This window comes from Zingiber officinale, chromosome 5B (genome assembly GCF_018446385.1).
Source record: "Zingiber officinale cultivar Zhangliang chromosome 5B, Zo_v1.1, whole genome shotgun sequence".
Taxonomy (NCBI): domain Eukaryota; kingdom Viridiplantae; phylum Streptophyta; class Magnoliopsida; order Zingiberales; family Zingiberaceae; genus Zingiber; species Zingiber officinale.
The window spans coordinates 124198621-124218141 of record NC_055995.1 but is presented as its reverse complement, the minus strand read 5'-3'; the positions used below and the strand labels follow the sequence as shown (position 1 = coordinate 124218141).

Here is a 19521-nt window from a genome sequence, read left to right as displayed (position 1 = left end):
ATATCTGTGCCTTTCGGAGAAGACCCCTTATATATTATTATTTTTTCTTTGTGCACGAATATCAATTATTTTCAAAAAAGGACCAACCATTCTGACACCTTCCCAAAAATAGACTCATCATTTATATGCTTTGCAGGGTGGAAGCTTCTGTCATATAAACTGCACAGAGAATATTTCCTTGATTTTCTGACAACGGTTACGTAAAACGTCAAAAAAGAATATTAGGTCGTTGTATCGAGGAGCCCTTAACATGCTTTGATGGTAGGCCGACCGAGTCACCTCTATCGTTTGATCGAACCTCGTTCACAGACGGGGTCGGATTGACTAAGGATGACCCTCTTGAGAACTCGGCCGCCGCTCGGTCTAAGAGTCCTGTCGGGCTATACACCTAGCATATTCGATTAGGCCAAGAGAATGCGACTCTAAATGAAACCAATGTTGCTCAGGGTCCCATCGACCCTGAGGGACTCAAGATCTAATCGAACCAATGATCCGATCGGCTAGACCACTCGATCGAGACATGTGGCCATGCTAGCCCCAACTGTTGACTCCTCCTTAACTTTGACTAACACATCAGTCGATTCTCTTGATTTTGACCATAACTTCAGGGGCCACACCTTATTCGCCAAGTAGATCAAAGGTTGACCAAATATTTGGTGATGAAGCTCTGACATGTCAAGGTTGATCGAATACTAGGTAACGAGAAATCTCAGTAGGTCATGATTGAATGTTGGACAAAAGAAGTCATGGTAGTTGAGGTCAAGTGAATATCAAACAAGATACAAATTCATCTTGGAACGATTGAAATTAGGATTAGAAATCGATTATCAAGAAGTATAATCGTTTGACAAATTCTAAACTTGAAATTCTAAGTTTGCATGCTCGGATCGATTCATCTGATCGATTGAGCAGCTACTCAATTGAGGCAATGAATTAATATTTGTTTAACGAGAAAACAAATAGCTACTGAATTGATTGACATAATTGACTTAGCCTTGTTACTCAATTAGGCTAATAGGTTAACAATTGACAAAGCTTTATTGAGAAAATAAAAGTATGTCGAATCAATTGGTCTAATTAATTAAATTTTGCACATCAATCAGGCTAATGGGTTGAAGGTACCTTTGTGAGAGAACATAAGTCGCGGAATCAAACAGCTAATTTAAACATTTACACGGACATTGAGAACATTTTTCCACAATGCGTTCACTGCTGCGGCGGCAACAAACAGACTCACATCCTTATCCGACAACTGAGGAGGAACAAGCGGACCGAATGGTGGGTCACCGGGGCCGACCCGAAAGTAGCTAGGATCCCCATCTGGACGAACTTCAGAAGCAGAGTGAGCACCACTCCCCTCTTCTTGCTCTTGTTGAAGAGCTCTACCGACCAAGAGAGCATGGTTCATCGGAACGGTTGCGGTAATCATCGCGGACTCTGCCGTTCCAGTTCCAATATTATTTCATGGAATGATCGCGGCGCGGCGTGGCACGACGCGTATATGTATATATATAGAAAAATACAATTAAAACTTTGACTTAATTAAAAATTTTAATTTATGTTTAGATTATTAGTAATTTAAGAATTAAAAATAACACGTTTAATATTTAAGGAAATGATAAAACACTGGGAAAAAAATATAATAACAATAAATAATAAATCTGTTATATATATATATCTATTAATTTTTATTATATTTTAATAAAATAATCGGACGGGCTTAAAAAGTATAAAATATATTTATTAATTAAAATAAATTTTTTATTAAAAACTCGATCTTGCCCTAATTCCAGTATCGCCTGTCATTCGACGTTCGTCTTCTCGCGCCGCTTGTGTTTCCCACCACCATTGTGCCCACACCGATGAGCTACTTGATCCGGCCACGCCGAAGAGCACCTCCGTCGCCGCCCTTCACCCTCCATTTTGAATAGTAGTAACACCGTCAAGACTATAGACGTTGAGAAGCCGGAACGTTATTCACTGAAATTTTGGCATGACATAAGATGTTCCCGTGTCGGAACGTCCGTTCCATGTCCGTTCCGACGAACCATGCGTTTCACTCAACCAATGGCGGAGCTAGGCTTTAGGCTACCCGGGCTATAGCCCGGGGGACCTAGCTAAAGTTGTGTTAATTTTACCCTTTGATTGCATTGTTTTTTCCATTCCCAAATAGAGCAAGGGGGTCTCTAGCCCGGGTACCCATTTGGAGGACATTTGTAGCTCGGGTGGGCTACAAATCCTGACTCCGCCATTGCACAAAATGATTGGGGTCCGTATATATATATCACTTAATAAATTTTTAAATTTATGTTTAATTTATTAGTAATTCCTCGTACTAAATATTCAATGATATACTAATCATTTAAAGTTTTACCTAAAATACTCAACAATAATAATAAAAATAAATAATAAATATTATATATATATATATAATAGGATAATAATTAAAATTAATTAAAATTATTTAGAAAGTAATAATAATATAAATAATAGTTAATAAGAAAATAAGTTTATATGATTATATAGTTTTTTTTAGATTTTTTAAAAATTTAAAATGATTTTTTATTATATTATATATTAAAATGATTATATTTTTAGAAAATAAATTTTATTTATTAAATTCTCCGTCTCCTCCCTCTTGTGTCACTTCTCACGCGTAGCAACCCTAAATTGCCGCCGCCGCCTTCTTCGACAGCGCGCAAGCTTCCCGATCAGGCCACGCCGGAGCGCCTACGACGTCGTTATCCGATTCATCAGGAGATAATCATTTCCGATCCGTTCCGTTCCGACGTTCCGATCCGTTCTTTTACTATTATAACGTCCGAGAACGGCGTGAGGCGTTCCCGTGCCCGTTCCGGCCGTTCCACGCCCGTTCCGACGTGCGTCAACCCGTCAACCCGCAATCTGCTAGGGATCCGATTGTGGATTCCCTATATAACCCTCTCTATTTCACTGCGCCGCCACCACCATCCAAACCAAACCCTTTTGAGATTTGCGTCTATAGCAGGCCTGGGCAGATCGATTTAATTCTGAGCGACGATCCAAAAGAAACCGTCTGTTGGTATTCGTTCTGTCTCTTTCTCCTTTTTTGTGTGTGTTGCGATCCGGCTGTTGGAAATTGGAAGTTAAACACAGAGAGGTTATTTTTGACAGGTAGCAGATTTTCTTGCGGAGTGAAATGTTCCAGTTTGGCCGAAGAAATGAGGATAAGTTGAGAATAATTTGGCTTACCCATGGAACTGCAGGAAGAAGAAAAAAAAAACATTCTGATGTTTTTAGGTTTGGCATGGGAGGTATTGGAAAGATTTGTTTGGTAAGTAAAATATGTCTTCTATATCTCAATTATAATTTATTGGTGGTATTTTTAATATTAAAATTTTTAATTACATGAAACTTTATTTTTAGATCAGCCACCCTAAATTGAGCATATTAAAATCAGGCTTAATCATTTTTTTTCCATAATATTCCCATGCTGAAACAAACATATTGCACCATTATTTCTCAACGATTTTCTTAATAATGTTCTCTTGCTGCTTCACTGTTTTTGGCTATTACGGAGAAGGATTAATTAGAGCACAATGGATGAATATATGAGTCATGCGGTCAGCAGGCCCAATATTATCGAGTTAGTGCATTCCTTTAGTTTATGATCGCCTTGCTAATGGACTAAGTTAAAAGTGAATATATTTGATTCTGTATCCATCTATGCACGCTCTGTGTTTCATTGATGTCCATGTGATACTTCAACCTTACACAGCAATTAACAGCAACAAATGTTTTAATGACATATTCCAGGATCATATGGATGCCATATCATCTACAAGATATATGTTTGTGTTGTGTGATCTGAACACTTGATCTCATGCGATGTAGTTGTTTCTGCACACAAAATTCCCTAATACTTGTACTCAGCAATTGCCTTCTCATGGTGTCAATATAATTTGCAATAGGTTGCTGTGAATTGTCCTCTCATGACTTCCATTTGCTAAAAAAATAGGAGAAATTTCAATTTCCCTCTTAAGGTTTGCTACTTTTGGCAAAATATTCTATAATTCACACTTTGTTCATAATAAATACAATTTAATAAGAAATATATTAGGAGGGTGAAATTAGAGAATACTCTATGCTCCATCTTTTAGAATTCTTAGCTAATTAATAACTTTTACATATACAATTATCGTTTATAAAACATTTTTAAAACCATTGCATGATTGAGATACTCTAAGATATTTTTATTTCTTTACAATGTTTGTCAATAAGGAGCTCCTTATATAGATTCCCGATTCATAATGGTATTAAATGGCATGGTAAAGGTCATTCATAGTCTCTGGCTGCCCAAGTCATAATGCCAACAGCTGATGTTGTTACCACTTGGCCGGTTATGGATTCACTATTAACACCTTACCATTTTCAGGTTGATTATTAGTGCGTCTGTTACAAAAGTGAGTAGGCATGAAAAAATTGATCCAGTGGCAAAAACATTGGCTGATCTACTCAGGCAAACTTTGCCTCGATTGGTCTGCCATTTGATATGCGCAATTTGTGCGCACACACGAGTCACTAGATTTAGTATAGTCTGAATCCTGACACTCCCCATGTGAGTAAATGTTCACAACATCCAAATTTGTAATTCAATTTAAATCAGTCTTTATGTTATATAGCTTCTGGCGTGAGTGAGACTAAGCTCCCATACACATTAGAGTTTATTTTTTGTAATCTATTTTTAATTCATATTTTCAACAAAACCTTGCTTGTATGTGCGTAATGCACTGTCCTGGATGAGAAACCTTTCCCGAACTGATCGTGTTGCTGTAAACTTGGAATTGAATTTTCGTGCAAGTTTTGGGCAAGGTTTAGGCACTGGACTTGGATGTGGCCCCAAACTATATGAAGCATTTGGAAAATATTTGAAATGTTATCTGGTGTGGGCGAACTTGCAGAGGTTTGATCAGATGAGCTACAATATTAACCAATGACAGTGGCTCAGGTTAGAGAATTAGGAAAGGAGAAACAAAAGTGTTTTTGAATCTGTACACAGAAGATGGAGCTGACGACTGATGTAAAAAACATGGTAAGTTAAATTCTGAAACTTTTGTGACTGGTGAGTCACTTCGCCATGTTCCAAATTTCTAGGATGATTGAGATAAGACCGGATAAAATGTATAAGAAAGTTACCGTGTTGAACCAGTTAACACCAAACTTGGGGCGATCGGCCTTGTCCAATGGAAATTACCCACCAGCTGTCAGGGTAAATCAGAAAACGCTCGCAGTGTCTAGCATTTTGTGGTTGCGTGTCCCATTTGAAAGAAAAATATCTACAAATGAGCTGTAGTTAGGGATTGAACAACGGATATATGGGTAGCAATTTGACACCTCTCTGTTGCACTATAACCTCGGGGGTGTTTGATTTTATTATAAATAGATACGGTGGATAGTTATCATAATTTAATATACTAAAATTTAATTGTACTATTTGTATATTTTATTAAATTTCTTAAAAATTTATTTTTAATTAAATCAGGTGAATGGATGATCATGAAACATCCCTAAACATCTAACGGATGAAATAAAATAACATGCCGATCTAGGTTTCTCAGTCATGTCCGACCCCACGCCCCACGCTGTTGTTGCTCGCTCTCTTCCTTCCCCCTTGCCACTCGCTTTCTTCCCCTTGCCCTCACTTTCTTCTGTTTCCGATGTCACCCTTATTGCTCGCTTCTAAGAGAATGTCACTAATCCGACCCTCGTAGCGTCTCTACTATATTCTTCTTCGCCTTCTTCGAAAGTCACAGAGATCTATGGAAATAAGAGTTACCTTGTTGATACATCGACTCTGGTAGGTTCTATACACTAATATTGAATTTGTCTACTTATCAAATTGGTTTCTATTTCGACTCTGGTAGGTTCTATACATCAACTCCCGTGGGGGCTTCTTAATCAAAGATCGGAAAAACTCACTATCTGCAAGTCCTTGAGAGAAGACACTCACTAGAATCTTAGGAGTGACCGAAGGAACATCCATGGTCATCTAGTTGAAGTTTTTGATGTAGATCCTGAGAGTCTCCTTGGACCCCCATTTGAGGGAGATTATGCTCAGGTGGTTTTGTGTATCGACGACTGCTGGTGAAATGATGAAGGAAAGCCTGACATAAATCCTTGAAGCAGTAGATGGATTCGGTCGACAGTCGGTTTAACCACCTCTGTGCCGAGATAGAGAGTGTGGTGAGGAATACTCGGCACTTCACGCCATCTGTGTATTGATTAAGAATGATGGCATTTTCGAACTTGAGGAGGTGATCTTTTGGGTCGGTTGCCCCTTCATATTCTCCTATTGTCAGGGGTCGGAAGTGGCTTGGCAGTTTGCCCTCCAATATTTCATAGGAGAATGACATACTTAATTGCTTGGGAGAGCTGCTAGCCATTGGAGTCTTTCCTTTGTACAAATCTCATGCGGGCACGTTTCCTGAGGACGATACTTAGAGCCTCTCCGCTCGGCATGCGTCGTCGAATGGGGTATGAAACAGTTCCCGGTGGTATGCAACATGGCGGCACAGGTGGAAGGCTTACTAGTAGAGCAGGTGCTGGCATGAAACTAATAGTTGGTGGAGGGATTGGTTGGAACCCAGTTAGGCCTTCCACTCGGGTCCCTCGTTCAACGTTAGGGCTTTTCATAGATCGTTCGGCAACAGAATGCCAGCTGTTGCTTGTTGCTGCATCAATCTTTACGCTCGAGCTACTATTAACAACTTTAAATCTTCTGGAGATAGGGTGACGACAATGAGTCATCCAGCTTCTTCCATCTCTACGTTTCAGATTCAGGCGAAGATTCTCACCGATGGCGTCAAATTTGATCTTGTCTAAAATCAGGAAGATCACACACTAGGTATATGGTGCTGTTGTTGACCAGAAGAAGACTTCAAATTGGAGATTAAAAAAAAAGACTTCTGGTACCTCCTTCCTTTCTCCTTCCTCTCTGCACACACCAAAGAGAGAGCCAAGGCAACGTTAGAGTGAGAACCAGAGAGGAGGTCCCTAGCGCAGGCTCTCCAACGCTCAAGTCAATACGATAGCCGAGTCAAAAGTGGAGAAGATGAACAGTAGATGCGTATGTGCACGCAGCAAATCATACCTGGCCAATGGAGAGAACCCCCTCTTTTATACCGGCTCTTATAATCTCCGTAATAATGAGGTGGTAAAGAATGTTTGACGTAGAAGTTATCCCACAATGGAAGATATATAGCCAGGGAGATGTACAGTCACCCTCCTAGGAATCTTTCGTTACCTATATATGACTCGCTTTATATAAACTCCAGCATTAATGAGGTGGTTAAGAGAATATACTGTCAGAATATGTCGGACGATAGAAAGTGTATAGTCATCCTCCAAGGAAGGTTCCTTAGCATGTATACGTTATAATAGCAGAATATTCTTTGACAAATTGCTGTTATTTTTGGCGAGTTGTTGTGATTCCTGGAGGTATTCTGACCAGCCTTATATCCGAGCAACAGTATTATAGCAGATCAGTACACAAGAAGTAGGGTTCTAAGTCTCGTAAAATCGTCTGTCTTCTAGGCCGCTCGGCTATATGTGGTGTGACTTGCTACTGACAATCTGATAGTAAATCAACAGGGAACCGAGTCCCATGGGTCAGGCCGGTTCTATGACCGACCATCCATATGCTGGGGGACTTGCTTTTGAAGAATGAGGAACTGAGTCTCGAGAAATTCGATCGATATTTTGAGCCGATCATCCATATATTATGAGGCTTGCCCCTGAAATGATAACCTAAGATCTGGAAGTCTGGCTAGCTTGATGTTCGACCAAGTTTATATTGAGAACTACCTTATCCATTTACCTTGCATATTTAAGAGGTTAAGCTGATGGGCCCAGTAAACCCAACTGAAGTTGTGACCGACCAGCTGTCTACTGAGAATTGTATTGTGGGATTGACCGGTTGTATACTGAGTTTCTTGGCTCTATAAGCCTAATCGGATATTAGTCTGTTCGGCTATAGATTGGGAGATTGCTTCTGAAGGGTGGGGAGTTATCCCGTATACTCGCTTGGATACTTAAGACCGACTAGGTTTACTCTATGTATTTTTGTTGAGTGGAGCAATAAGTCCTATAAGTCTGATCGACTTTAAGTTTGATCGACGGTATGCTAAAAGACTTGTGCTTAAAGAATGAAAAATATGGTCTCCTAAATCCGACTGGCTATATGGTCAACCGACTCCATATTAGGTACCTTGATACTGAGAAATGAAGCACTAAACCTCTTAAGGCCGATCGACCCTTGAGTCGTCCAGCTGCATATTGGAGGCCTTAATGTGAGAAGGGCTAAACTTGGGTGAGAGTGACTCGTTTAGCTGCATATGTTCTGACTCTGATTGTCATGCCACCCTGACTTAACTATCACCTCATTTTAACTTTGACTATCACAACACTTCTATGCCCGATTTATAACATACCGTATCAATTGAGGTAAGACCGGATAAAATGTATAAAAAGGTTACATTATTATCATCAAGTATTTGGTGAATATCCGACCAAAACCAAACAAAATTTGGTGACTACAAATTTATTAGAAGGGTACCATCTTCTAATTTGGAAGATGCTATAGTTGAACTCTCATTATTTTGTATTAATACATGGAGTTAGTATTCAATTATAACAGGTGTTACAATTTTATTATCTAAGCATTATGATTTAGCTATTATCTTTCAAAATTTTATTAAAATATCATGATTTAATTTTATTATAATGTTGAATCAGTTAATGGTAAATTTGGGGCGACCATTTTAGTCACATATAAATTTTTCATCAACCATCAGGATAAATTAGTAAGGCCGAAAAACTTAACATCCCGTGGTTGCATGTCCTATTTAGAAAAAAAGTTCTTGTAAATGTGTTGTAATTGATGATCGAACTATGGATATCTAAGTGACAATTTGACGCTCTCCTAGACCATAACTCGGAGCGTTTGATTTTATAAAAAAATAGACCCGCTACCTTAGCGACCTCCTAGTGTCAGCCCCACGGATATGGAGGGAGATAAATGCAGGTGCATGTCATAAGCGCATGGTGGTGTAAATCTCAGGTCATCAGTTTCTAATAATCGATCCCTGTCTATTACGTTAGAGATGTCATACACCCACTGTTTGCGCTACGCCTTGGGACAATTTGATTTTATTGTAAATTGATACGGTGAGTAGTTATCATAGTTTAATTTACTTAAATTTAATTGTATTAGCAGTATATGTTATTATATCTATTTAAAAAATATATATTTTTAATTAAATCAGGTAAACGGACTGTCATGAAACATCCTTAACGATCTAATGGATGAAATAAAATAACCTGCCAATCTAGGTTTCGCCAGCTCGCTCTCTTCTTCCCCTTTCCCCTCGTCGCTTGCTCTCTTCGGTTTCGATGTCGCCCTTATCGTTTGTTTCCAAGAGAGTGTCACTGATCCGACCCTCTTTAGCGTCTCTGTGGTGTTATTCTTCGCCTTCTTTGTCTTCTTCGAAAGTCACATAGATATATGGAAATAATGCTTATCTTGTTGACACATCGGCTCTCGTATGTTCTGTACAATGACATTGAATTTGTCTACTAATGAAATTGAATTATGCTATAATCTTTTTGCAGGTTAGAAGATTAGAGGCTCAAGGCTTGCCTCCTAATTAAGCATACATAATCATATCAACATTGACGACATTTTTGAATCCTAATTTAGATCATTTGGCACAATCTGTTGTGTCAAAGTCGGCAATCAATGAGGTTTTGACATCTATTTAAGTATTCTTGAAATTTATTATGCTTTTTTTACAGAAGTTGATAATTTTTTTGGTGTTTTTATAGTTTAAGGCGGAACAAAATTCTGATCTATCCCAATTCAAGTTAGAAATGAAACACATGCAGGTAATATGAAGTGTAAATATATCTCATGTTTAGCTAATTGACAAATAATTTTGTCCATTTTTAAAATGACTATGCTATACTTAATTATCAATTTTTTATTTGTTTGATTCTTAATGCTCATATTTAGTTGATTCGAAAATATTTTTATTCATTAGTGTTGTGTATTAAAATATTGTAACTTATACAATTTTAGTAAATATTGAAATGCGTTGGAGTGTCAATAATTTTTTGACACCTTATCGTCAACATTCTTTGAAGGTACTTAATATGCTTATAAATGATTTCATTTTCTAAGTCAATTGATATGGTGGCTTGAATCAACTACCCAATAGTCTTACTATGTTCCGTTCAAAAGATATTCTAAATTTACTTTTCTCAATGTGAATTTGCATGCATGCATTTTGTCCTCCTTTTAAATTTTTTTGTATATTTTTATTTCATTTAGCATTTTATTGCATCCCCACTAACGTGGCCATCAAATACCATAACCACCAAAAGTGATATGTATCATCCATTTTTCCGAGTGAATGCCTCACATTTATTACCTACTATCATCGCCATTAACGTGGCTGCAGTTGCTTATTTCAATGGTCCTAGTTTTATGTACTACTGTCATTGACACTACATCAAAATTTGCTTTGTCAACAATCTATGGGATGAATGCAATACGACTTCATTTATTTATTTTCATTCTATTATCTTTTTACTCAATTTTTGAATACTCTTTGTAAGTTGACCCTCCTTTTAAATAGGAAATTTTAAGTTATTTTATATTGTAACTAATAAAGATGAATGTGCTAATCTAGTTTGATTGTTTAGTATGACAACTCCTATAAGGATATAGATAGGATCTTAAATAATGCATCATTTCTTGTCTCATCTTAAATTAAAGAGTACCTTATGTTGGAGAATATGTTTGGAATTTGGATGTTGTGTTGAAGATATCTACATGCAAAGTGTATCTATTTTGAGTTATAGTTACTTTATGATATAATCTTTATATCTGCAATTTATTTCTTCATCATAATTATTAAATTTTACAATGGACAATTTCTTTACCAAATAAACCCTTCATGTTATACACTTAGCAATTAATTTTTTTTAGCGAATGCAAGCCAATATAGTTGAATGTATGTACCTATTTATCCTTAGTCCAATGTGGACATTAGAATTTAATTTTGGAAAGGAGATGTAATCAAAAAATGCAAGTGTGATTTGGAGTTTGAACCTTGAAACCAAGCTTGAATTTGGGATTTGAATTTTTAGATATGTCTAACCTTGATATGATAGTTGTTACTTGATGCAAGTGTGATTTGGAGTTTGAACCTTGAAACCAAGCTTGAATTTTTAGATATGTCTAACCTTGATATGATAGTTACTTGCATAGTTTGTTGATTTCGCTCTATTATTTTAGAAAATAGAATAAAATTTAAACAAACAATAAAAAATTTCTTGAACAATGCAAATTAGGTTCTACGTATGTGTTAAGTATTTGATTTGGAAAATGAATCATACATCCCTCTATTATAAGTAATATTGAGATATTTAGACTATATTTTATTGTGCTAGTTTTTTTGATATCTATTACTTGAAAATTAAATTTAACTTTTTAACCTTGTCTCCAAAGAAGATTTAATTGGATTTACCGGGTAAAGTATTTTAGGTCATAGTGTTTTGTTAGTTTTGTATAAACTCTTATTTGCATTGGTAATTTGATTTTTTTTTTTTTGTTCTTGTTTATAGGAAATTATTGAAGTGGAAGCAGGACTGGAAGCTGGAAAATTTGAGCTTATGAAGTACTGACTTTGTTTGATGATAATAGTTGCTTTTGCAATTATGTGCTTTTAAATGTAGAAATTATTGAAGTGGAAGCAGGACTGGAAGTTGGAAAATTTGAACTTATGAAGTACTGTGTTGGTACTTTTGTTTCAGTAGGATCAATTTGTCTTGCATTTGTGCTATTTTGGAAGTAGAAATTAAAAGTAGACTTTGTTTGATGATAATAGTTGCTTTTGCAATTATGTGCTTTTAAATGTAGAAATTAAGACTACTTTATTTAGGGTTAACAATTATTAAATACATAGTTGGTACTTTTATCTTATTGACAACAGATGCTCAACTTGCTATTGGGCATTTTTTTGGAGTAGAAATTATGGGTCGATGCTGATTGGATTATAACTGAATATGATAATTATCTTTAGAAACATCCCATTTACTTGCTGCCTCAAGTTTTCTTTTGCTTGCAAAATTTATTTTCTATGGTTTGGTTAATTCTCTGTCTTAACTTGGTTTAAAGTGATATGTGTGTGTGTGTCTGTACATAGAAAGACTAAGGTAAAAGTGAATAAATTTGATTTTGTATCGATCCATCTATATGCATTGATGTCCATATGGTACTCCAACCTCATGCAGCAATTGACAGCAACAAATGTTTCAAGGACGTAGATATCTGTGTTGTGTGATCTGTGCACTTGATCTCATGCCATATAGGTGTTTCTGCTTACAAAATTACCTAATACTTGTACTCTCAAAATTTATAAAGGCATTGCATGATTGAGATAACTATGGCTTTTGGAACGAGGCAAGTTACGCCACCACATGTGTAATACATCTAAAGAGAACATTCTCTTGTTTGATCTTGTAATTCGACAAGAAAAGGCAGGTGATACTGGCCTCTACTTCGTTTCCAATAAGATGATTTATCTTTCTTTTTTTTCTTTTCTTTTTTGTTTTTTGAAAGAAAAAACTGTTGAATTCTGTGGTTGAGTGAGCACGTAACAAGGATATGATGCAGCATTCTGCTACGCCACAAATACACAGGTCACAGCTGCCTCTTCTTGCATGAAATCTACAAGAAGTCAATTTGCATACTTATGTCGACTGATATTCAACTATTGCTGCTAATTAGATTCAAAAATAATATATAAGCGCCATTTGAATCTTGAGTCACACCGTCGTGGATTGTGATCCACCAGCCTCTGTTCATGAAGCAGGGAAGCTGGTTTCCAGGAGGGAGGCAAAGAGGAGTTCATTCCAAGTGTCGGGCAATCCGGCCAAGCACCAGTGGCTGCAGTCAGCAAACCTCTTCGGTTCCTTCCTCTGCCCTGGCGTCAGGGACTTCCCCTGCTGTTTAGTGTACACGCCCGTGTGGGCCTCCCGCCTGAACTCTGACAGCTTCGTCACGTTGAGATAACGCGCTGGCGTCCTCATCCTAAGGAGGGTCCTCTCTACCAGCTTCACCATCGACTTGGGAAACAGCTGCAGATATCCCTCGTTGTCAGAGAAGGGTCGAGTTTGGTTGTAGCACCATTGTAAATTGTCCCTGCAGTTTAATCCGTCATTCACAATTTCACATTAACTGAAATCAAGTTTCGGTTCTGCATTTTGTGTTTCAAACTTTCCAAATTACCTCTTGTGCTCTGGCGAGATGCTGCGGAGGAAGAAGACGGCGGTCCGGCAAGGGTCGACGTTGCTGTCGACCCAGTGAGCTCAAGTTCTGAGGGCTCTGTTGAAAGCCTCGGCGGGTTCCATCTCCTCCGTGAATTCTTCCCTGAGCTGGAAGTAGTCCCAGGCCCTCATTTTGCCGTTGTGCGTCCACCAGTGGCCGGTGTTGAAGACCATGACGTCAGCGCCTCGCCAGAAGCGAGCGCTGGCGGAGAGATCGTCGAGATGCAGGATCTTGGCACGGTCTCCCCCCCTCTCCTTCAGCTCCACCAGGAACGGACTCCAAAAGAACTCCACCGTGCAATCGTGATCCTATCAATTCAACATAAAACAAGTTAAAAGAAAAGTAGACGGACAAACTTTAAATATGTACCAAGGCTCGGAAGAGCTTGTGCTCGGCGCTGCGGTTCTTGACGTAGACGCGCTTCCGGCGAGCTGCCGAGTAGAGCATGCAGATCATCAGACTCCCACATATTCCGGTTGAGTGAATCTCCCACCACCCGCTTCCCCCTCCACCTCTCCAGCATCTCTGACCCATTAAACCTTTAATTCATTTAAATTAGTCCGTAATTGTCTCTTAATTAGCCAACATTAATTCCTAATTAAATTTGGCGTTGCTACTTTACTAGTTAAGACCTCGGCAAGTCACAGCCGTTGGGCTGCCACCGCCACCGCTCGTAGTCAGAGTCCGGCCGGCTGCTTCTCTGGCAGCTCACTTGGTCGCTGAGGAAAGGACACCTTTGGGAGCGGTAGAGCGGGTACCGTCTCGGGTCATGGACCCACCTCCCCTCGAACAAGTTGCATTTCTCCTCCGCGCTCTCCTTGCCGGAGCCGTTGCCAGGAAAGTTGGCCGTCGGTGCCAAATGACTAACTTGAGGGGCCGGCGGTAACGGCGTCGAGTCGAGTTCTCCCTGGGGGCGAGGAAAGGACAAAGAAGCGATGGCTATAGCGTTCGGGGCCGGAAAGATGCGGTGGAGGGTGAAGCAGAGCAAGAGGTAGCCGAGGAGGGCGGTGAGGGAGGGAGAGGAGAAGCCATCTGCGGCTGAAGAGGGGAAGAGGAAGGGAGGAGAAGTAGTATTCCATGACGAAGCTGTATTTAGTATTTACTACGCCATGGATTGATTTAAAGAGCTGATGATCAAATCGATCGGACCGGGATCAGAGCCGGGTTAGCATTCGGCGCACCGGCGCACGGTGAGCGCCCCAATCTCTCGCGATTATTTAATTCTTCTATTGTTTAGGTTACTGGAAAAAGGGCCATTATTGCAATCACTCATCAGACCGACAAAAAAATGCCCAATGAAAACATTTATTTTTCATCTTTTTATTATAATTTCTTTTTAAATGTATAAATAAAATACAAGAGACGTTAAAACTTGATTGGGTGCACTTTCTCTTCAGGTATATATAATGTTGAATGTTCCATCACACGAGAGAGGTTGGACTTATATGGACAAGGCGATAAAAAGGAACAGAGAGGAATAAGCGAGAACGAGGGGCAGTCGCTTTGTGCATGAACTTGAATGATTGATTACAAGGCAAAAATCAGAATGCCACCTCGAGTTTTTTGTAATTACTTAAAGGGGGTCTCGCCCTTCGAATCCATTGCATCTCGGATATATTCTCGGACTCAGCTCCAGATGCTTCACTCTCCTGCCGATTGTCATTTCACTTATCGATCTGTTTGCATACAAATTTCAAAATTATAGAAAATCAACGTTATGGGAATTTAAGCGATTTATTGCAAGGTACCGTTAAAATTTTATAATATTTAAATTGAGTATCAAAATTTTAAATTATAAAAAAATACATAATTATTTTCTATTACATCTCAATTTTATCAACCAATCAACCATCTACCGTTCGTTCACCAACAAATTTAGCGTGTTGGATTTGTGATCAGCAATCAACTGCTCAACTCGATTATTAATTTGTTTTTTGTCTGATTTTATCATAGACTTAGATTGGATTAGCAATCCACTAATGTCATATTAAGATTTTAAAATTTTAGACATGCATGTATTATCAACAATGATTTTTTTCACAAAACAAGACCTTATAATAATTATAAAATTATAACTATTATTTATCTTATTCATACAACTAATTGATGAGACTGGATAATAAAAGATAAATCATATAACAATAATGTACTGGAAATATTATTGGGGAGGTTTGGTAGGATGGACGTCTAACTATATGGAATTTAGCAAATGGTATACTTAACGTCTTTAAATATCTTAAATATCTTGGAAAAAAAGGTAGACTGATGGTAGCATGCATACAAATTTGAAAATCATAGAAATTTGAGCAATTTATTGCAACGCTCAGTTAAAATTTTATAATATTTAAATTGAGTACTTTTATATTTATAATGTAGGAAAGGATTTCTGAAAGTTGACTTGGCTTAATTATTTTTTACTATAATATATTGAAGGATTTCTAATTTTTTTTTTTTTAACTAATATCGAATCTAAAACGATCGATTTTGTTTTATGAAAATTTTCTATTAAACGCTAGAGCAAATTGAGATGTACTCATGGTAGATGGTCTAAAAGCTTAGCATTATGTGATTACACGTTCTATTTGGACGAAAATTTTTTATAAATAAATCGTAACTTGAGATCGAATATCAAGTGTCAAGATTACTGTACATTTGAAAGATTTTTTTTACATTTGCAATGATTTTTCTTCTATATGAGACTCATAATAAAGAAATGTTACGCTTTTAGGTGGTCCATAATAAAGGTTTCTTAATTTTCCCTAAGTGGTATAAAATTTTTATGGAATCATATTGATGACTTCATATTCAGTATTTTCTGGTTTAAACATACTATGTTTGATTTGTGATCAACCATCGACTGCTTAACTCGATTATTAAAATTTTGTATGATTTATCCCGGGCCGAGAGTCGATTAGCAGTTGACTAATGTTAGATATTCAAATTCGAGATATTGCATAGTCAAATTTTGTTGAAAACTCCGTAATGGTCTTTGACAGATACGAACTCATTTTAATAATTACAAAATAATAACTACCATAACAGAGGTTTATCTTATTTATAAGAGTATCTACGCTCACTTTCTTATCAAAAATATATATAATTTAAGGTAACTTTTTTTTATTAAATTTAAATATCTATTTTTAACTAAACAATATATCAATTTTTCTATTTTTTTCTCTTTATGTAAGAAATAAAATCTATTTACTAAATTTTAAAAAATACGGGCCATAAATACAAATTTTAAGAAATGAATAAAGAAACTACTATTTTTTTACTATCCTATATAAAATTTAAAGTAAAATAAATTTTTAAATAAGATAACTGCCATGATTGATAGGACTAGACAGGACCTCTCAATCATTCTTGATGTCCTAGGCGAAAAAAAAAAATTAAGATTTAAAATTTCAACGAATGCTGAAGTTTTGGCCCTGGATCGGAATGATACGATTTTGGTAGCATATCGTGCCGTGCAGATATAATTTCGATATTTTTTAAATATAAAATATATTAATTAAAAACATAAATATTTTAAAAAAATATTAGTCGTGCGATCCCTCTGCAGTGACCGCAGGGTCGTATGATGTCTCCATGGCGGCAACAGAAGGGTTATGCGACCCCTCCGCTACTGTTGCAGGGTTGAGCGATCCCGCCGCTGTGACCACGGAGTCGCGCAACATGTCGCACCTATCGTGGGTCTGGTGTCGGGGTCGTGCCAGTACCGGTCGCCAAGCAAACGAGACGTTTCGCCCGTTTCGACCGTTTCGGCATGACACTTTAAACGATGAAAAAAATTAATAGTTTTTTAAATATATATTATTAGAAATATTTAATTTTATTAGTTATAGTAAAAAATAGAATTTGCCACCCTAACAGTCCAACATGACCGACCCTACAAGCATCTGTAAGGAGATAAATCGGAAAGCTACAGTTGGTCACTACGGGGAGAACATTTTTCTTTGTTTTTCCTAGATTAGACATCTTGCCCATTGTAATAATATCTATTACATATTAGTCAACTCAACTATGTCCCTGGGGTGATATTTATTTTTATTAGTAAAATTTAAAAGGATAATTTCAGATATTGCCAATGATTATTTATATAATTAGAAACAGTGGTAACTAAGAGGGATTCATTTATTTATTTTTACTCAATATTTGAATACTCTTCTTAATTTGACCCTCCTTTTAAATAGGAAGTTTTAAGTTATTTTATATTTAACTAATAAAGATGAATGAATGTATTGATATAGATAGATAGGATCTTAAATAATTCATCATTGGTTATCTCATCTCAAATTAGAGTCTTTTATTTTGGAGAATATGTTTGGATGTTGTGTTGAAGATATCTACATGCAAAGTGTATCTATTTTAAGTTATAGTTACTTGCTGATATAATCTTTATATCTGCTATTTATTTCTTCATCATAATTATTCCATTTTACAAAGAACAATTTCTTTACCAAATAAACCTTTCAGGCTATACACTTAGCAATTATTTTTTTTAGCAAAATCAACCAATTTAGTTGAATGTATGTAGTCATTTATCCTTAGTCCAATATGGGCATTATAATTTAATTTTGGAAATGAGATGTAATAAAAAAAATGCAAGTGTGATTTGGAGTTTGAACCTTGAACCAAGCTTGAATTTGGGCTTTGAAAATTTAGATGTCTAACCTTGACATGATAGTGGCTTGCATGGTTTGTTGATTTTGCTTTATTATTTTAGAAAATAGAATAAAATTTTATCAAACGATAAATAATTTCCTGGACAATGCAAATTAGGTTTACGTATGTCTTTTAAGTATTTGATTGGGAAAATAAATCATATATCCCTCTATTATAAGTAATATTGAAATATTTAGACTATGTTTTATCATGCTAGTTATTGCGATGTTTATTACTTGAGATGATAAACTTTTAGATAGTATACAATTTTTATCATAATAATATTTCAGATTTAAGTGACATTCAATTGCGCGCTTTTAGTTTTTTTAATCTTTACTATCTAGTTTGACTTGAAAATTAGATTTCACTCTTTAACTTTATTTTAATTTTATTCGTCGTACATTTTTATTATTAGAATTTGATAAATATTTTCGAAATATTAAAATAATGAATCAAAGACACTAAAAAAGACATAATTGGTGGAATCTTAATTCTATTTTTATTAAATAACAAGACAATATTAAATTTTCATTTATTTTGTTATTTTGTTGAAATATTGACTATCAAATAGCTATCAATTAATCAAATTATTTTGTTAAGAATACTTTTATGACATTTCCTAAAGTTATTAAAAAAAGCATTCAATCTACCAACGATGTAAGTCTATTTCTTTTCATTCAACTTCTATTATTGTCTTATCGTTATGAATTCTATTTATAAGTTTATCTTTTGATTTCAGAACATGTAGATTTACTTCATGCAACAAAAGATTGAAAATATTCAAGGAGATATCAAGAAAATGGATGCTAAATTCACAACCAGATTTGATTGATAAAGTATTTTAGGTCATAGTATTTTAATAGTCTTATATAAACTCTTTTTATTTGGCACTAGTGATTTGATTTCTTATTATTATTTTTAAAGTAGACTTAGAAGTATTATTGTGTGACAACAAATGATGTAATTCTATTTCTTTTCATTCAACTTCTATTGTCTTACCGTTGTGAATTCTATTTATAAGTTTATCTTTTGATTTCAAGACAATGGTTTACTTCGATGCAACAAAAGTTTGGAAATATTCAAGGAGATATCGAGAAAATGGATGCTAAATTCACGACCAAATTTGATCGGATAAAGTATTTTAGGTCATAGTATTTTAATAGTTTTGTATAAACTCATTTATTTGACATTAGTGATTTGATTTCTTATTATTATTTATAGGAAATGTCCGCATTGAGAGCACAGCTAGAAGCTAGAAAGTTCGAAATCATAAAATACTGTGTTGGGTGTTTTGGTTCACAAGCAATAGTTTAATCATGCCATATTAGGTGTAGAAATTAAAAGTAGTTTTTGTTTGGTGACAACATTTACTCTTACAATTATAGACTTAAAAAAATAGACTTAGTGACAACAATTATTAAAATACTGTGTTAGTACTTTTGTTTCAATGACAGATGCTCAACTTTTGCTATTGGGTATTTTTTGGA

At 36.1% G+C, this 19521-nt stretch overlaps 1 long non-coding RNA gene and 1 pseudogene across 1 annotated transcript; one reads left to right on the top strand and one right to left on the bottom strand.

Moving 5' to 3' along the window:
• Positions 1-2643: 2643 nt before the first annotated feature.
• On the top strand, positions 2644-11926 carry LOC121985771. Its single transcript, XR_006113266.1, has 5 exons — positions 2644-3061; positions 3154-3313; positions 9649-9780; positions 9862-9921; positions 11665-11926. It is a non-coding gene; the product is annotated as an uncharacterized LOC121985771 (long non-coding RNA).
• A 762-nt stretch (positions 11927-12688) lies between these two features.
• Positions 12689-14468, bottom strand: LOC121987013 (annotated as a pseudogene).
• Between the last annotated feature and the right edge of the window lie 5053 nt (positions 14469-19521).